This window comes from Bubalus kerabau, chromosome 18 (genome assembly GCF_029407905.1).
Source record: "Bubalus kerabau isolate K-KA32 ecotype Philippines breed swamp buffalo chromosome 18, PCC_UOA_SB_1v2, whole genome shotgun sequence".
Taxonomy (NCBI): Eukaryota; Metazoa; Chordata; class Mammalia; order Artiodactyla; family Bovidae; genus Bubalus; species Bubalus kerabau.
The window spans coordinates 45,806,640-45,821,403 of NC_073641.1; the positions used below are offsets into that span (position 1 = coordinate 45,806,640).

Consider the following 14,764-nt stretch of genomic DNA (forward strand, 5'->3'; position numbering starts at 1 on the left):
TGGATGTTACACCTTTTGTAGTTGTCCCACAGACCTTGAATATGAGAGATGCTTTCTTCTGTCCTGTGTAGGCTATTGATTATCCCATTGAAGGAATTCTTCCCATCTCTGTTGAGTGTTTTGGATTTCTAGTATTTTTGTTTTGTTTTGTTTTCCTTAGGATTTCCATCTCACTGCCCACATTCTCCATCTGTTTTTGGATACTGTCTAATCTATCTATTAGCACTCTTAGCATATTAATTACAGCTATTTTGTAATCCTGGTGTGATTACTCTCAGTCCCTGCTATGTGTGGCTCCTTCTATCTCTTGTATTTCCTTTACCTTTTAGTATGCCTTGTAATTTTTCTTGACAGCCAGATTTGAACAAAGAACTGCTATAAATAGGTCATCAGTAATTTGGTGGTAAGATGTGGGGTGAGGGGAAGTGTTCTATAATTCTGTACTGTGCTGTGCTAAATCGCTTCAATCATGTTCAACTCTGTGTGACCCAGTAGACTGTAGCCTGCCAGGGTCCTCCGTCCATGGGATTTTCCAGGCAAGAATATTGGAGTGGGTTGCCATTTCCTTCTCCAGGGGATCTTCCCAACCCAGGGATCCCACCTGTAATTAGCTCTCAGTTGTATAGTGGGACAGTGCCTCTGGATTGTGAACTTCACCTATCTTTCCTTAAGTGAATGAAGATGGCTAGAGTGGGCTAGAGTTGTATATTTCCCCTTTCCTATGTGGAAGGCTACAGCTGATTAGAGTTGGGTATTTCCCTTCTCCCAGGTGAGCTAGGCTCTGCTAATACCCCAGCCAATTAGACTCTGGTTAATTAATTTCTCCTGTGGGCAGACTTTATTAAGAAGAATAACAGCATGCTCTGACGCACTTCAAAATGGTTCCTCTTCTCCTGTTGCTGCTGAAAGAATAGGGGGATTTTCCTCTATTACTTAAAGTGAGAAACTGCATGAGCTCCTGGAAGTAAAACTCACTAACCTGTGGGAGCTCCCCCACCATGACTGGGTTCCCCTGGAGTTTTTCAATGTCAGAACAGTCCACACTGAGCCTCCAGCAATTCGTCAGTTCCAGTTTGGTGTTTCCTCCTGCAGCTGGTTCCCTTGCCAGTTTCTGTGCATGAGACAGCTCAGGTGAGTCGTGACTGCCAGTGTTTATCTATCTGACTCTTCAGTCTTGGAGACAGCAGTTTGAACTGTGTCCTCCCCGCTCTTATGAATTCAAGAAGAGTTGTTGATTTTCCAGTCTGTTCAGAGTTTTATTTGTTGTTAGGACAGAGTGGTAACTTCTAAGCTTCTTTCATGTAGAGCAAAAACCTGAAATCTATAGGGATTTTGTGAATATGTTTTCAGCTAAGTTAAGCAAATACCTAAGAGCACAAGTGCTGGATTGTGTGGTAAGAGTATGTTTATCTCTGTAAGAAATTTCTAACTGTCTTTCAAAGTAACTTAATCGTTTTGCATACTCACTGTCAGTGAATGAGAGTTCTGTTGCTCTGCACCCACGTCAGCAATTGGTATTGTTAAAATTTTTGATTTAAGTCTTTCTAATGGTTGTGTAGTGATGTGGCTTTCTTTCATTTGCAATTCCCTAATGACATATAATTTTTGGTATATTCATGTTTATTTGCTATCTGCTTGTCTTCTTTGGTGAGATATCTAGATATTTTGCGCATTAAGTATTTTTTACTGTTGAGTTTTAAAATGTCTTTCTGTATTTTGCATATAGGACCTTTATCGGATGTGTGTTTTCTGGATACTTTATCTCAATCCATGGCTTGTCTTTCTATTCCCTTAAAACTTTCCTTCACAGCTTATAAATTTTTATTTAAAAAAAATCCAATTAACCAGGTTTTTCTTTTGTGGAAGTACTTTTGATACTGTGTCTAAAAATGAATCGCCAAATTCGAGGTCACGTGAATTGTTCCTTTACTTGTGTACTGGTACATTTCAGCATCTTATTGTTTGCAAACTTTAAGCACCGCAACTAAGTAAAAGCTCCAAAACCTGGAGATTTTTAGCTTCCTAATTATCTAATCTTTAACTATTGACTTTTTCAATCTGAACATGATGAAAAGAAAGCATAAAGGGCTTTCTAACAAAAGAGTTCTATGTTTTTAAACACACTTAAGTTGTTTATAAATTTTCTTTTCAAAGGCTTAATTATTTGAAGTGAGGGAGCAAAAAGAAAATTCATATTGCTATGTGGAAGCTTTTCTTTTTTGGTGTTTTATTTTCACATTAGTAAATTTCACTTCAGTAAATTTTTAAAACCACTTTTTCTCTATTTTTATTGTGAACTAATTGACATATTACTGCATAGGTTAATCATTCTGAAATGATTATCACAATGAGTTCAGCTGACATCCAGCATATCATATATCTGGAATGAAAATAAATAAAAGGAAAAAGAAAAATTCTCATTATGATAAGAACTCTTAGGATTTACTGTCAATAACTTTCCTATACATCATACAGCAGTGTTGCTACTGCTAAGTCGCTTCAGTCATGTCCGACTCTGTGCGACCCCATAGACGGCAGCCCACCAGGCTCCCCCATCCCTGGGATTCTCCAGGCAAGAACACTGGAGTGGGTCACCATTTCCTTCTCCAATGCATGAAAGTGAAAAGTGAAAGTGAAGTCGCTCAGTCGTGTCTGACTCTTAGCGACCCCATGGGCTGCAGCCCACGAGGCTCCCCCATCCATGGGATTTTCCAGGTAAGAGTACTGGAGTGGGGTGCCATTGCCTTCTCCACAGCAGTGTTAACTGCTGTTAACTCTTTAACACATATATTTCTGTTAATTGAAAGAAAGTTGAACAAATTCCTGGATAGAAGCTACTGACACAACTTGGAATGCATGTGTCTTTCGCATTGCTTCTCATTTTCAAAGTGATTTAACATGAGAAACTTTATACCTTTTAGTTTTGATGTTTTTTTATATGTTATAGGTATATAGACATAATAAGTTTTGATAAAAATTGAAGAATAAAATAAGCCAGTTTATTCAGTACCCTAGAAACTGCAAAGTAGAAGGAAATAGTAAGCATGATCACAAAAGGAAAGCATATAGGAGGAAAACACAGGCTTTTATAAATTGTCCTAGAATCATCTCCCTTTATAAGATAAATTTAATGACTTTAAACTCATGTAATCTGTATGTATTTGATCAACTTTTTCCAGTGATTATTAGAACAATCTCATAAATGATTTATGATTAAAATTTACTAATCTGGACAGGAAAATCTCTTCATCTAATAAGAAAGTTCCTTGCGAAATACTCTCTTTATATTAAGAGGAACAATTATGGAAAAGTCGTACCATGTAGTGACCTGGCACAATAAAAGTGCCAGACAGAGGTTTCTGGGTCAGAGAACTTTCAAAGCCAGCAAGGGATTGGGGTTTTGAATGGTCCACAATTTATCTTATAGCTAGGGCAGTTTCTTGGGGTATGCAAGGAAAGCTGGCTTCTAAATGACAAGAAATGATGCCTATTGAGGCTATATTTAAGGTAATTGCATGTCTAAGAATTTTTCACTCCAGTAGGCTCCTGAGCTAACAGTTCTGGACTGCTCTGAAGGAGTAACAACATAGGGGCCACTATAAGCAGGGGAAATCTTTGGCTCATTTATGTTTAACACCTGTAGAGTCATTTCTGTTCATCAATATACAAAAACAAAAAAATCATACATATTGCTTAAGTTGCTTGGTCTCTATAGCATGACATGTATTTTCAAACATGCACACACACACACACACATGGCACAAACCATAAAACTACTAAATATCTGAAAAAAGCTTTCTATTAACACACACTCTATCAAGTTTTGCTTAGGGGATTTCTTTCTTGTGCTCTTAGAGTTTAGGCAATTGTATTAGTCATCTAGGGATGTCACAGAATGCCACAGAGTGGATGACTTAAATGACAGTTTATTTTCTGCCAGTCCTGGAGGCTAGAAACCCAGGTGTTGTTGGAAGGTTTGGTTTCTCCCCGAGCTCTCTTTCCTTGGTTTCCTGCCTTCTGTGTCTTCATATGACTTTTTATCTGGTTTCTCTTCTCATAAGAACACTGGTCTTACTGGGTTAGGGCCCCATCCTTACAACCTCATTTAATCTTAATTACCTCCACAAAGTCCCTGGTTCCAAATGCAGGCACATTGAATATTAGGAAGTCCATGTGTGAATTTTGGAGAAACATAATTCTGCCTATAAGTGCACTTTACCTCTGGATTGTTATTTTGTATGATACAAATATTATATATTATACACACATATATTTAGATATATAACCAATAATATGTACCCTTTGTGATTTAACTTTTAATTGCATGTGTATTATGTACCATATTTTTACTTGAACAAAAATTGCAGGTTCATTTGGCTTATGAAATTCAGTTCATTTATAACCACAGTTTCACTTAGCACTTCAGTAAGAACAGAAAATTAACTTTCCTAGATGTATAAAACCAAAATGGAAACAAATTTTTAGCTCCTAAAAAGAGCTTTGTACATGATTTTGTACTTCACATTTCATTCAGTTTATACCAACAGACATTAATATATCTATTAAATACTCTTTTCTTGTGAAGATATTCACAACTACAAAATGGAGAGGCCATTCTTAAGAGCATATTCTTAGGAGGTAGTCTTAAGAGTGCAACATAATTATTAAGACTATACTTTATTGAGATTAACCAATTCCATTAAAACATCACTTTAAATGAACAAATTGAAAGCCTCCTTGAATAAATGAGAAGAAATGACTATAAGTTACTAAAATTTGAGCTCTATGAAAGCAGTATTTTATTGCTCTGGTTTTGTTCATCTATACAAATAGAACCAAATCTGGTAGCATTACATTGAAAAATGATTATACATTAAGTTAACACTTCCCCACAAATATTGATAATTTTCAACACTGTATCTTCATGTCAGGCACTTTTCTAGGGATTAGGAATAGATCTCTTACTAAAACAAACTCCCTGCCCTCTTAGAACTTCATTCTAGTGAATAGACAAGAAATAATCAAACACTTCCTTTAATTTGGGTTTCCCCTTTAGGACTAGCCAGTGACCTTAATAGAATTTTTCAAGTATTCAATGTATAAAAATATATCTATAATCTCTGAACCGTGAAGTGTACATATAGTAATTGTACCTGTACTTGCTGTATTTCAGGGTTCTATCAAGCCTACCTACTCTATATGACCAAAATAATCAGAAAATACAGTTCAGTTGTTTCTAAATGTGTTTTTGGTGAACAGAGGATGAAAATGAAAGATACCATTTTAAAAATGGTAAAGTAGATTCTTGCTCTGTTTGATTCGATTTTTTGCTACTTACTGTGGTATGAGACAATGTTTTCTATCTTCATAAAACTCAGGTGTTTCCTGTGTGAGATGAGGGAAATAATTACATTAAAGAATAGCTCTATTATAGAAAATATGTACATTACATTTAGCATGGGACATGACATGTAAGATTTATTGAAATTCATGGTAGCTTTTGCTAAAATGCAGATGTGCTGAGGGCAAAAATATGAGAGATTTTTCCATTTGTAGCACATTTCTTAGCTGTCACATCATTGATTAATTTTTTTGAAATCAAACATGTCATTCTATAAGGGAAATTTCTCATGACTACTTTTATGATAGTAATCATCCTAGAAAACTGAAAAGCATCTTAACTGTAATATATTCAGGAAAAAAAATGAGAATATTTTGATGTATTGTTTGTGAGGGGTTTTGGTAATTTCAATTTCCTTCCTGATACATTTGTATTCTCCTTGTGTCAGTTTTGGTAAAATGTGTCTTTCAAGCATTCGTCCATTTCTTTTAAATTGTCAAGTTTATGATCATAAAGTTTTGTATAATACTCTATTCTTAAATGATAATCCTGCTTTCATTTCTGGTATTACATCTTCTCTTTATTTTTTCTTAGCCTAGCAAAGGTTTATCAATTATATTAATCTTTTCAAAGACCCATCTTTTATTTTCATTAATTTTCTCATTATCTCTTGATATTTCTGTTCCTTATTTTAAAATTCATTAATACCTGCTTGAAGTTTGTTACTCCTTTCTTTTGATTTATACTGTTCTTCTCTCTTAGTATCCTAGGGTAAAAGCTTACATTTTTGGTTTTAATCTTTCTTTTTCTATAAAATATGCATTCAGTGCTACAAATTTACCACTACTTTGCTTTCACTGCACTCCACAAATTTTGAAAGTTTTATTTTCTTTTTCATTAAGTTCAAATTATTTTTAATATCTCTTGACATTTCTTTTTTGACCTATGTTTTATTTACAAGTGTGTTGTTTAATCTCCAAATAATCTGGGATTCTCTAGGGACTTCTAGGGGCTTCCCTGATAGCTCAGTTGGTAAAGAATCCACCTGCAATGCAGAAGGCCCCAGTTCAATTCCTGGGTCAGGAAGATCCACTGTAGAAGGGATAGGCTACCCACTCCAGTATTCTTGGCTTTCCCTTGTGGCTCAGCTGGTAAAGAATCCACCTGCAATGCGGGAGACCTGGGTTTGATCTCTGGGTTGGGAAGAGCCCTTGGAGAAGGGAAAGGCTACCAACTCCAGTATTCTAGCCTGGAGAATTCCATGGACTGTTTAGTCCATGGGATTCTGTTTTTGATATCTAGTTTAGTTCCATTGTGTACTGAGAGCATACTTCAGATGTTTTCAATTCTTTTAATTTGTTTTATGTCCTTGACAGTGATGTGCCTTGGTGAATGTCCCTGTGAGTTTGAAAGGAATAAACAGTTGACTCTTGAATAAAATGGGTTTGAACTGGGCAGGTCCATTTGGCTTGTTTTTTTTTTTTTTTTTAATTTTATTTTATTTTTAAACTTTACATAATTGTATTAGTTTTGCCAAATATCAAAATGAATCCGCCACAGGTATACATGTGTTCCCCATCCTGAACCCTCCTCCCTCCTCCCTCCCCATACCATCCCTCTGGGTCGTCCAGTGCACTGGCCCCCAGCATCCAGTATCGTGCATCGAACCTGGACTGGCAACTTGTTTCATACATGGTATTTTACGTTTCAATGCCATTCTCCCAAATCTTCCCACCCTCTCCCTCTCCCACAGAGTCCATAAGACTGTTCTATAGCAGAGTCAGCTCTTCCTATTCCTGCATTTCCCATTCATGGATTTAATCAACTTGGATTGAAATTTTTATTCATTGTACATTTCCATTTTATATGAGGGACTTGAGCGTCAGCAGATTTTTGTATATGCGAGGGCTCCTGGGACCAGTTCCCCTCAGAAACCCAAGGATGGACTGCATTCTTCAGCTGTTAGATAAGCATTTGTAAATGTCAGTTAGATCAGGTTGATTGGTAGTTCAGTTCAGCTGTATCCTCACTGATTTTCTGAAAGCAGAATCTGTCAATTATTGATAGAGATCTGTTGAAGCCTTCAACTATATTAAAACTTGTTTATTTGATCTTTCTATTCTGTTTTTGCCTCATTTATTTTGGTACTTTGCTGTTATGCACATATACATTAAGGATTGTTGTTTTAGAAAACTGACCTCTTTATTATTATGTAATGTTCCTCTCTATCCCTGATAATTTTTCTTATCTAAAATCTGCTTCGCCCAAAATGATATATCTAACTCCTGCTTTCGTTTCACTAGTGTTAGTGTGGTATATTTTTCTCCATAATTTTACTTATAATCTATGTTTTTTCTATTTTAAGTGGCTTTCTTGCAGACAACATATAGTCAGTCATTGTTGTTTTATCTCCTCTGTCATTTCCTATTTGTTCCATAGTTGCATTGAATCTATTCACATTTAAAGTGATTACGTATATAGTTGGATTAATCTCTCCCCTTTTTGTTCTGTTTTTATCCTTGTGCTTCTAAACTTTTAAAATCTTCCACCCTTTTTCTGCCTTTTCTGGTTTCATTGGGCATTTTATATGATTCTGTCTTCTCTCATTTTTTAACAAATTATAGTTTTTAAATTATTTTAGTGATTTCCTAAGGATGGCAACATATATTTACAACTAAGCCCATATTCAAAAAGGTCTGTATTTTTTTTATGAGCAGTGCAAGTTCCTTATAACAGAATATTTAGAATTAAGCCCTTCACATATTGTTGTCATTCATTTCACTTACTAATAAGCTATAATCACCCAATATATTGTTGCTGTTATCAATTTGAACATTATATATTAAATCAAGTATGAAAAAGAAAAATAAAAGGTTTTACTTTACCTGTATGTATTCCCTCTCAAATGCCCTTCATTTCTTTAGGTAGATCTCAGTCTCTGACCTGCATCATTTTATTTCTCTAAACTTAAAACACCTTTTAAAGTTTTAAAAAGGCAGATCTAATGGTGAAAATTCCTCAATTTTATTCATTTGAGAATATCTTTACTTCCTCTTCATATTTGAACAACAATTTTCCTTAATAAAGAATTCTAGGTTGGTGATTCCTCTATTTCAACATTTTAAATATTTCACTTTACTGTTTTTGCTTGTATTGTCAGTGACAAGAAGTCTGCTGTGATTCGTCTACATTTTCTTCATAGATAAGGTGTTTTTCTGTGTGCATGCTTCAAGATCTTCTGTTTTGTTTTCTGTAGTTTGAATGTGACATACCTAGGTGAAACTTCTTTTTTTGTTATTTATCCTTTACCGTCCTCTGGGTCCTTGATCTATGGTTTGGTGTCTGTCATGATTTTTGAAAAATTCTTAGCTGCTTTCACCTCAAAAATTGTTTCTGCTCTTTTTTTCCTTCTTTTTATGGGTTCCTGGTACATTTGTATTACACCTGTTGTCATTGTACAAACAGTTCTTAGATATCTTGTTCAGTCCTTTTTCATATTATTTTTTTATCCATATATTTCAGTTTGGAAAGTTTATATTAACATATCTTCAAGCTCAGTGATTCTTTCCTTAGCCATACCCAGTCTACTGATGAACTCATGACAGGCAGTCTTTCTTCTTCAGTGATTTTGATTTCTAGCATTTCTTTTTAAGTTTCCATATCTCTATTTACATCTGTTGTTGAATACAGTGCACTTTTTAAATTATAGCTCTGCATGTATCAAGCAGAGTTATTTTAAATTTTCTTATCTGGTAACTTCAGAATGTCTGCCAGTTCTGAGTTTGGTTCTGTTACCTGGTTTGTCTCTTCAAACTATGGTTTTCATTGTCTTCTAGTGTTTCTTGTAATTCTTGTTTCATGTCAGACTTACCGTATTGGGAAAAGTTGCTGAGGTAAATAGGCTTTTAGTGTGAAGTTTTAAGTTTATCTAGCTGGGAGTTCAGAGAAGGCAATGGCACCCCTCTCCAGTACTCTTGCCTGGAAAATCCCATGGACGGAGGAGCCTGGTGGTCTGCAGCCCATGGGATCACTAAGAGTCAGGCACAACTGTGCACGTCACTTTCACTTTTCACTTTCAGGCATTGGAGAAGGAAATGGCAACCCACTCCAGTGTTCTTGCCTGGAGAATCCCAGGGACAGAGGAGCCTAGTGGGCTGCCGTCTATGGGGTCGCACAGAGTTGGATGTGACTGAAGCGACTTAGCAGCCGCAACAGCAGCAGCTGGGAATTAGCCCGTTTTTATTGTGTGATGCAACTGTAGCAGTCTTGTTTCCTCTGGTGCCAATTTTATATTTTTGTTTTGTTTCCAGTATTGTCTTTTGATTTCTATTAATCAGGTTTTCTAGAAAAAAGAACCAATAGGGAAGATAGATAAGTAAAGAAAGACAGAATGGAAGAAAATAGACAGAGTGTGTTGGCAGAGAGAGCAGAAAGGTGAAAAGAGGGAGAGAGATGTTTAAGGACTTCATTTCAGAGATTTTTCTTTCTTTTAAGCAATTGACTCATGAAGTTGTGGGGACTAGCAAGTCCAGAATTTGCAGGGCAGGCCAGCAGACTGGAAATTCCAGCAAAAGTCTCTGTTGTAGTCTTGAGTCTGGAGACGGGAGATTCAGGAAGAATGTCTAAATTGCAGTATGGAGACAGAATCCCAGGATCCCTTCTTTGGAAACATCAGTCTTAGCATCTTAGCTCTTAAACCTTTTGAATAGTTAATTATATGAAGCCCACTATCATTATGGGGAGTGAGGTGATTTGCTTTATTCAAAATCTGTTTATTTAAATGTTGTTTTTCAGTCACCCAGTCGTGTCCGACTCTTTGCAAATGCAGCACATCAGGCCTCTCTGTTCCTCACCATCTCCCAAAGTTTTCCCAGGTTCATGTTCATGACATCAGTGATGCCTTCCAGCCATCTCATTCTCTGACACCGTCTTCTCCTTCTGCCCTCAATCCTTCCCAGCATCTGGGTCTTTTCCAATGAGTCAGCTGTTCACATCAGTTGACCAAAATACAGGAGCTTCCAATACTGGAGCATCAGTCCTTCCAATGAGCATTCAGAGTTGATTTCCTTTAAGATGGACTGGTTTGATCTCCTTGCTGTCCAAGGGACTCTCAGGAGTCTTCTCCAGCACTGTCTAGGTTTATCATAGCTTACGTGCCAAGAAGCAATCATCTTCTGATTTTATGGCTGCAGTCACCATCCACAGTGATTTTAGAGCCCAAGAAAGGAAATATGTCACTATCTTTTCCCCTTCTATTTGCCATGAAATAATGGGGCTGGATGCCATGATCTTAGTTTTTTTTTTTTTTTTTTTTTTAATATTTAGTTTTAAGCTAGCTCTTTCACTCTCCTCCTTCACCCTCATCAAGAAGCTCTTTAGTTCCTCTTCACTTTCTGCCATTAGAGTGGTATCATCTGCATATCTGAGGTTGTTGATGTTTCTCACATCTATCTTGATTCCAGCTTGGAACTAATCCAGCCTGACATTTCTACTCTTCTTTCACTTTCTTTTTTAAATTTCATTTTATTTTATTTTTTAACTTTACAATATTGTATTGGTTTTTCCATATATCAAATGAATCCACCACAGGTATACATGTGTTCCCCATCCTGAACCCTCCTCCCTCCTCCCTCCCCATACCATCCCTCTGGGTCGTCCCAGTGCACCAGCCCCAAGCATCCAGTATCATGCCTCAAACCTGGACTGGCGATTCATTTCATATATGATATTATACATGTTTCAATGCCATTCTCCCAAATTATCCCGCCCTCTCCCTCTCCCACAGAGTCCATAAGACTGTTCTATACATCAGTGTCTCTTTTGCTGCCTCATATACAGGGTTATTGTTACCATCTTTCTAAATTCCATATATATGTGTTAGTATACTGTATTGGTGTTTTTCTTTCTGGCTTACTTCACTCTGTATAATAGGCTCCAGTTTCATCCACCTCATTAGAACTGATTCAAATGTATTCTTTTTAATGGCTGAGTAATACTCCATTGTGTATATGTACCACAGCTCTCTTATCCATTCATCTGCTGATGGACATCTAGGTTGCTTCCATGTCCTGGCTATTATAAACAGTGCTGTGATGAACATTGGGGTACACGTGTCTCTTTCTCTTCTGGTTTCCTCAGTGTGTATGCCCAGCAGTAGGATTTCTGGATCATAAGGCAGTTCTATTTCCAGTTTTTTAAGGAATCTCCACACTGTTCTCCATAGTGGCTGTACTAGTTTGCATTCCCACCAACAGTGTAAGAGGGCTCCCTTTTCTCCACACACTCTCCAGCATTTATTGCTTGTAGACTTTTGGATCACAGCCATTCTGACTGGTGTGAAATGGTACCTCATATGCTCAGCATATAGATTAAACAAACAGGATGACAGCAGACAGCCCTGTCATACTGCTTTCTCAATCTTAAACCATTCACTTGTACCGTATAGGGTTCTAACTGTTGCTTCTTGACATGCATACAGGTTTCTCAGGAGACAGGTAAGATGGTCTGGTATTCCCATCTCTTTAAGAACTTTCCACAGTTTCTTATGATCCATACAGTCAAAGGCTTTAGTGTAGTCAATGAAACAGAAGTAGATGTTTTTTCTGGAATTTTCTTGCTTTCTCTATGATCCAGCAATTATTGGCAATTTGATTTCTGGTTCCTATGCCTTTTCTAAAATCAGCTTGGACATCTGGAAGTTCTTGGTTCACATAATGCTGAAGCCTAGCATGCAAGATTTTAAGCATGACCTTACTAGCATGGGAGATGAGTACAACATCTGGTGGTTAGCACCTTCTTTAGTACTACCCTTCTTGGGAATTGGTATGAGGATTAACCTTTTCCAGTCCTGTGGCCACTGCTGGGTCTTCCAGATTTGCTGACATATTGGATGCACCATCTTGATGGCATCATCCTTTAGGGTTTTGAATAGCTCTACTGGAATTCCATCGCATCCACTAGCTTTAGTAACAGCAGTGCTTTCTAAGGCCCACTTGACTTCACACTCCAGAATATCTGACTCTGGTTTACTGACCACTCCATCGTGGTAATACGGCTCAATAAGATCTTTTTTGCATGATTCTTCCATGTATACTTAACATCTCTTGATCTCTTCAGAGTCTACCAGGTCTCTACCATTTGTCTACCATTGTGACCATCTTTGGGCAAAATGTTCCCTTGATATTTCCAATTTTCCTGAAGAGATCTCTAGTCCTTCCCTAGTTTTGTTCTGGTTTTACAGACTGTTCATTGAAGGAGGCCTTCTTGTCTCTCCTTGCTGCTCTTTGGAACTCTACTTTTAGTTGGATGTACCTTTCCCTTTCTCCCTTGCTTTTTGTTTCTATTCTTTCTTCAGTCATTCATAAAGCCTCCTCAGATAACCACTTTGCCTTCTTGCTTTTTTTTTTTTTTTTTTCCTTTGGGCTGGTTTTGCTCACTGCCTCCTGTACAATACTATGGACCTCTGTCCACAGTTCTTCAGGCACTCTGTTTACTAAATCTAATCCTTTGAAGCTATTCATTACCTCCACTGCATATTCACAGGGGATTTGATTTAAGTTGTATCTGGCTGGCCTAGTGGTTTTCCCCACTTTCTTTAGTGTAAGCCTGAATTTTGCTATGAGAAGCTGATGACCTGAGCCACAGTCAGCTCCAGGTCTTATTTTTGCTGACTATAGTATACAGCTTCTCCATCTTTGGCTACAAAGAATGTAATCAATTTGATTTCAATGTTGACCATTTGGTGAATGTCCATGTGTGAAGTCGTCTCTTGGTTTGTTGGAAAAGGGTGTTTCCTATGACCAGTGCATTCTTAGTAGAATTCAGTTAGCCTTTGCCTTGCTTCATTTGCTCTCCAAGGGCAAATTTTCATGTTACTCCAGGTATCTTGTCTTCCTACTTTTGCATTCCAACCCCAGTGGTGAATAGAACTTTTTTTTTTTTTTTTTTTTGTATTAGTTCTATGAGGTCTTTTAGGTCTTCATAGAACTGATCAACTTCTTCAGCATTCATAGTAGGGGCATAGACTTGAATTACTGTGATGTTGAATGGCTTGCCTTGGAAACAAACCACAATCATTTTGTCATTTTTGAGGTTACACCCGAGTACTGCATTTTGGAATCTTTTTTTGATTATGAAGGCCACTCCATTTCTTCTATGGGATTCTTGCCCACAGTAGTAGATATAATGGTCATCTGAATTAAATTCATCCATTCCTGTCCATTTTAATTCACTGATTCCTAAGATGTCGATGTTTATTCTTACTATCTCCTGCTTGACCACTTCAATTTGCCTTGATTCATGGACCTAACATTCCAAGTTCCTATGCAATACTGTTCTTTGCAGCATCAGATTTTACTTTCATCACCAGACACACCCACAACTGAGCGTTTTTTCTGCTTTGGCCCAGCCACTTCATTCTTTCTGGGGCTATTGTAGTTCTTTGCTCTTCTCCAATAGCATGTTGGACACCTTCTGACCTGGGGGACTCATCTTTCAGTGCCGTGTCTTTCTGTCCTTTTATACAGTTCATGAGGTTCTCGCAGCAGTATACTGGGGTGGTTTGCCATTCCCTCCTCCAGGGGATTGTGTTTTGTGAGAACGTTCCACTGTGACCCATCTATCTTGGGTGGCCCTACAATGGCATGTCTTGTAGCTTCACTGAGTTAGGCAAACCCTTTTGCCATGACAAGGCAGTGATCCCTGAAGGACATTTAAATGTTAATTCCTTCTAAAAATTATCCCTTTAGGACATTATCTCAGTAAGTGTTTGACCAAAGATAGCCTAGTCAAGTTGACACATAAGGTGAATAATCAAGATTTCCCTATAAATTCCTTCTTAGAGGTTTAGTCTTGCAGTTATTTTTGCTGTAATATACTGTCATTTCTTTTAATGGGCCTATCCCCAAAGACTGCTTTCCTCATAACTGCTCTTTAACTTTCCCCTATTATCTAATGCTTTGATTTAGGTAAGACAGGAATACTAAGGGACATATTAGAATTTAGTATTTCCTTTTCCCCATATAGGATAGATTCTGGTAATTTCTTCTGAGGGAAGTTATACAAAACAGGATACAAAGAGTGTTTCAATTTGGTTACTTTTCCCTTTAGCACATTTCAAGATGTTATTTCAAAACGTAACAGCAAATTAAAGTTTCTCATCAAATTTGAGAAGTTTTCAACCATTATTTCTTCAAACATTTTTTTGTCCATTTTGCTACTATTTCTTCTGGTCTTCTCATTATGTATACATTGGTGTACTAAGAGGTATCCCATGTCTATAACACTTTGCCATCAAAAAAAGTTTTTGTTTTTTTCCTTTGTTCTTCAGACTGGTGATCGCAGTTCACCTGTAATGAATAGCTTCTTTCTTCTGTCAGGTCTTGCCTGATGCTGAGCCCCCTCTAATGAAATTTTTATTTCAGT

General features: G+C 37.1%; 1 long non-coding RNA gene across 2 annotated transcripts in view; it reads left to right on the forward strand.

Annotated features, from left to right (window-relative positions):
- Nucleotides 1–789: 789 nt before the first annotated feature.
- LOC129633096 (uncharacterized) overlaps nucleotides 790–14,764 on the forward strand; it is an 89,741-nt gene continuing 75,766 nt past the window's right edge. Inside the window, exon 1 of one of the 2 annotated variants that reach the window (XR_008704882.1) lies at nucleotides 790–1,131. This is a non-coding gene — a long non-coding RNA (uncharacterized LOC129633096). The remainder of the gene's footprint in view (nucleotides 1,132–14,764) is intronic. The other variant, XR_008704883.1, reaches the window with a different exon arrangement.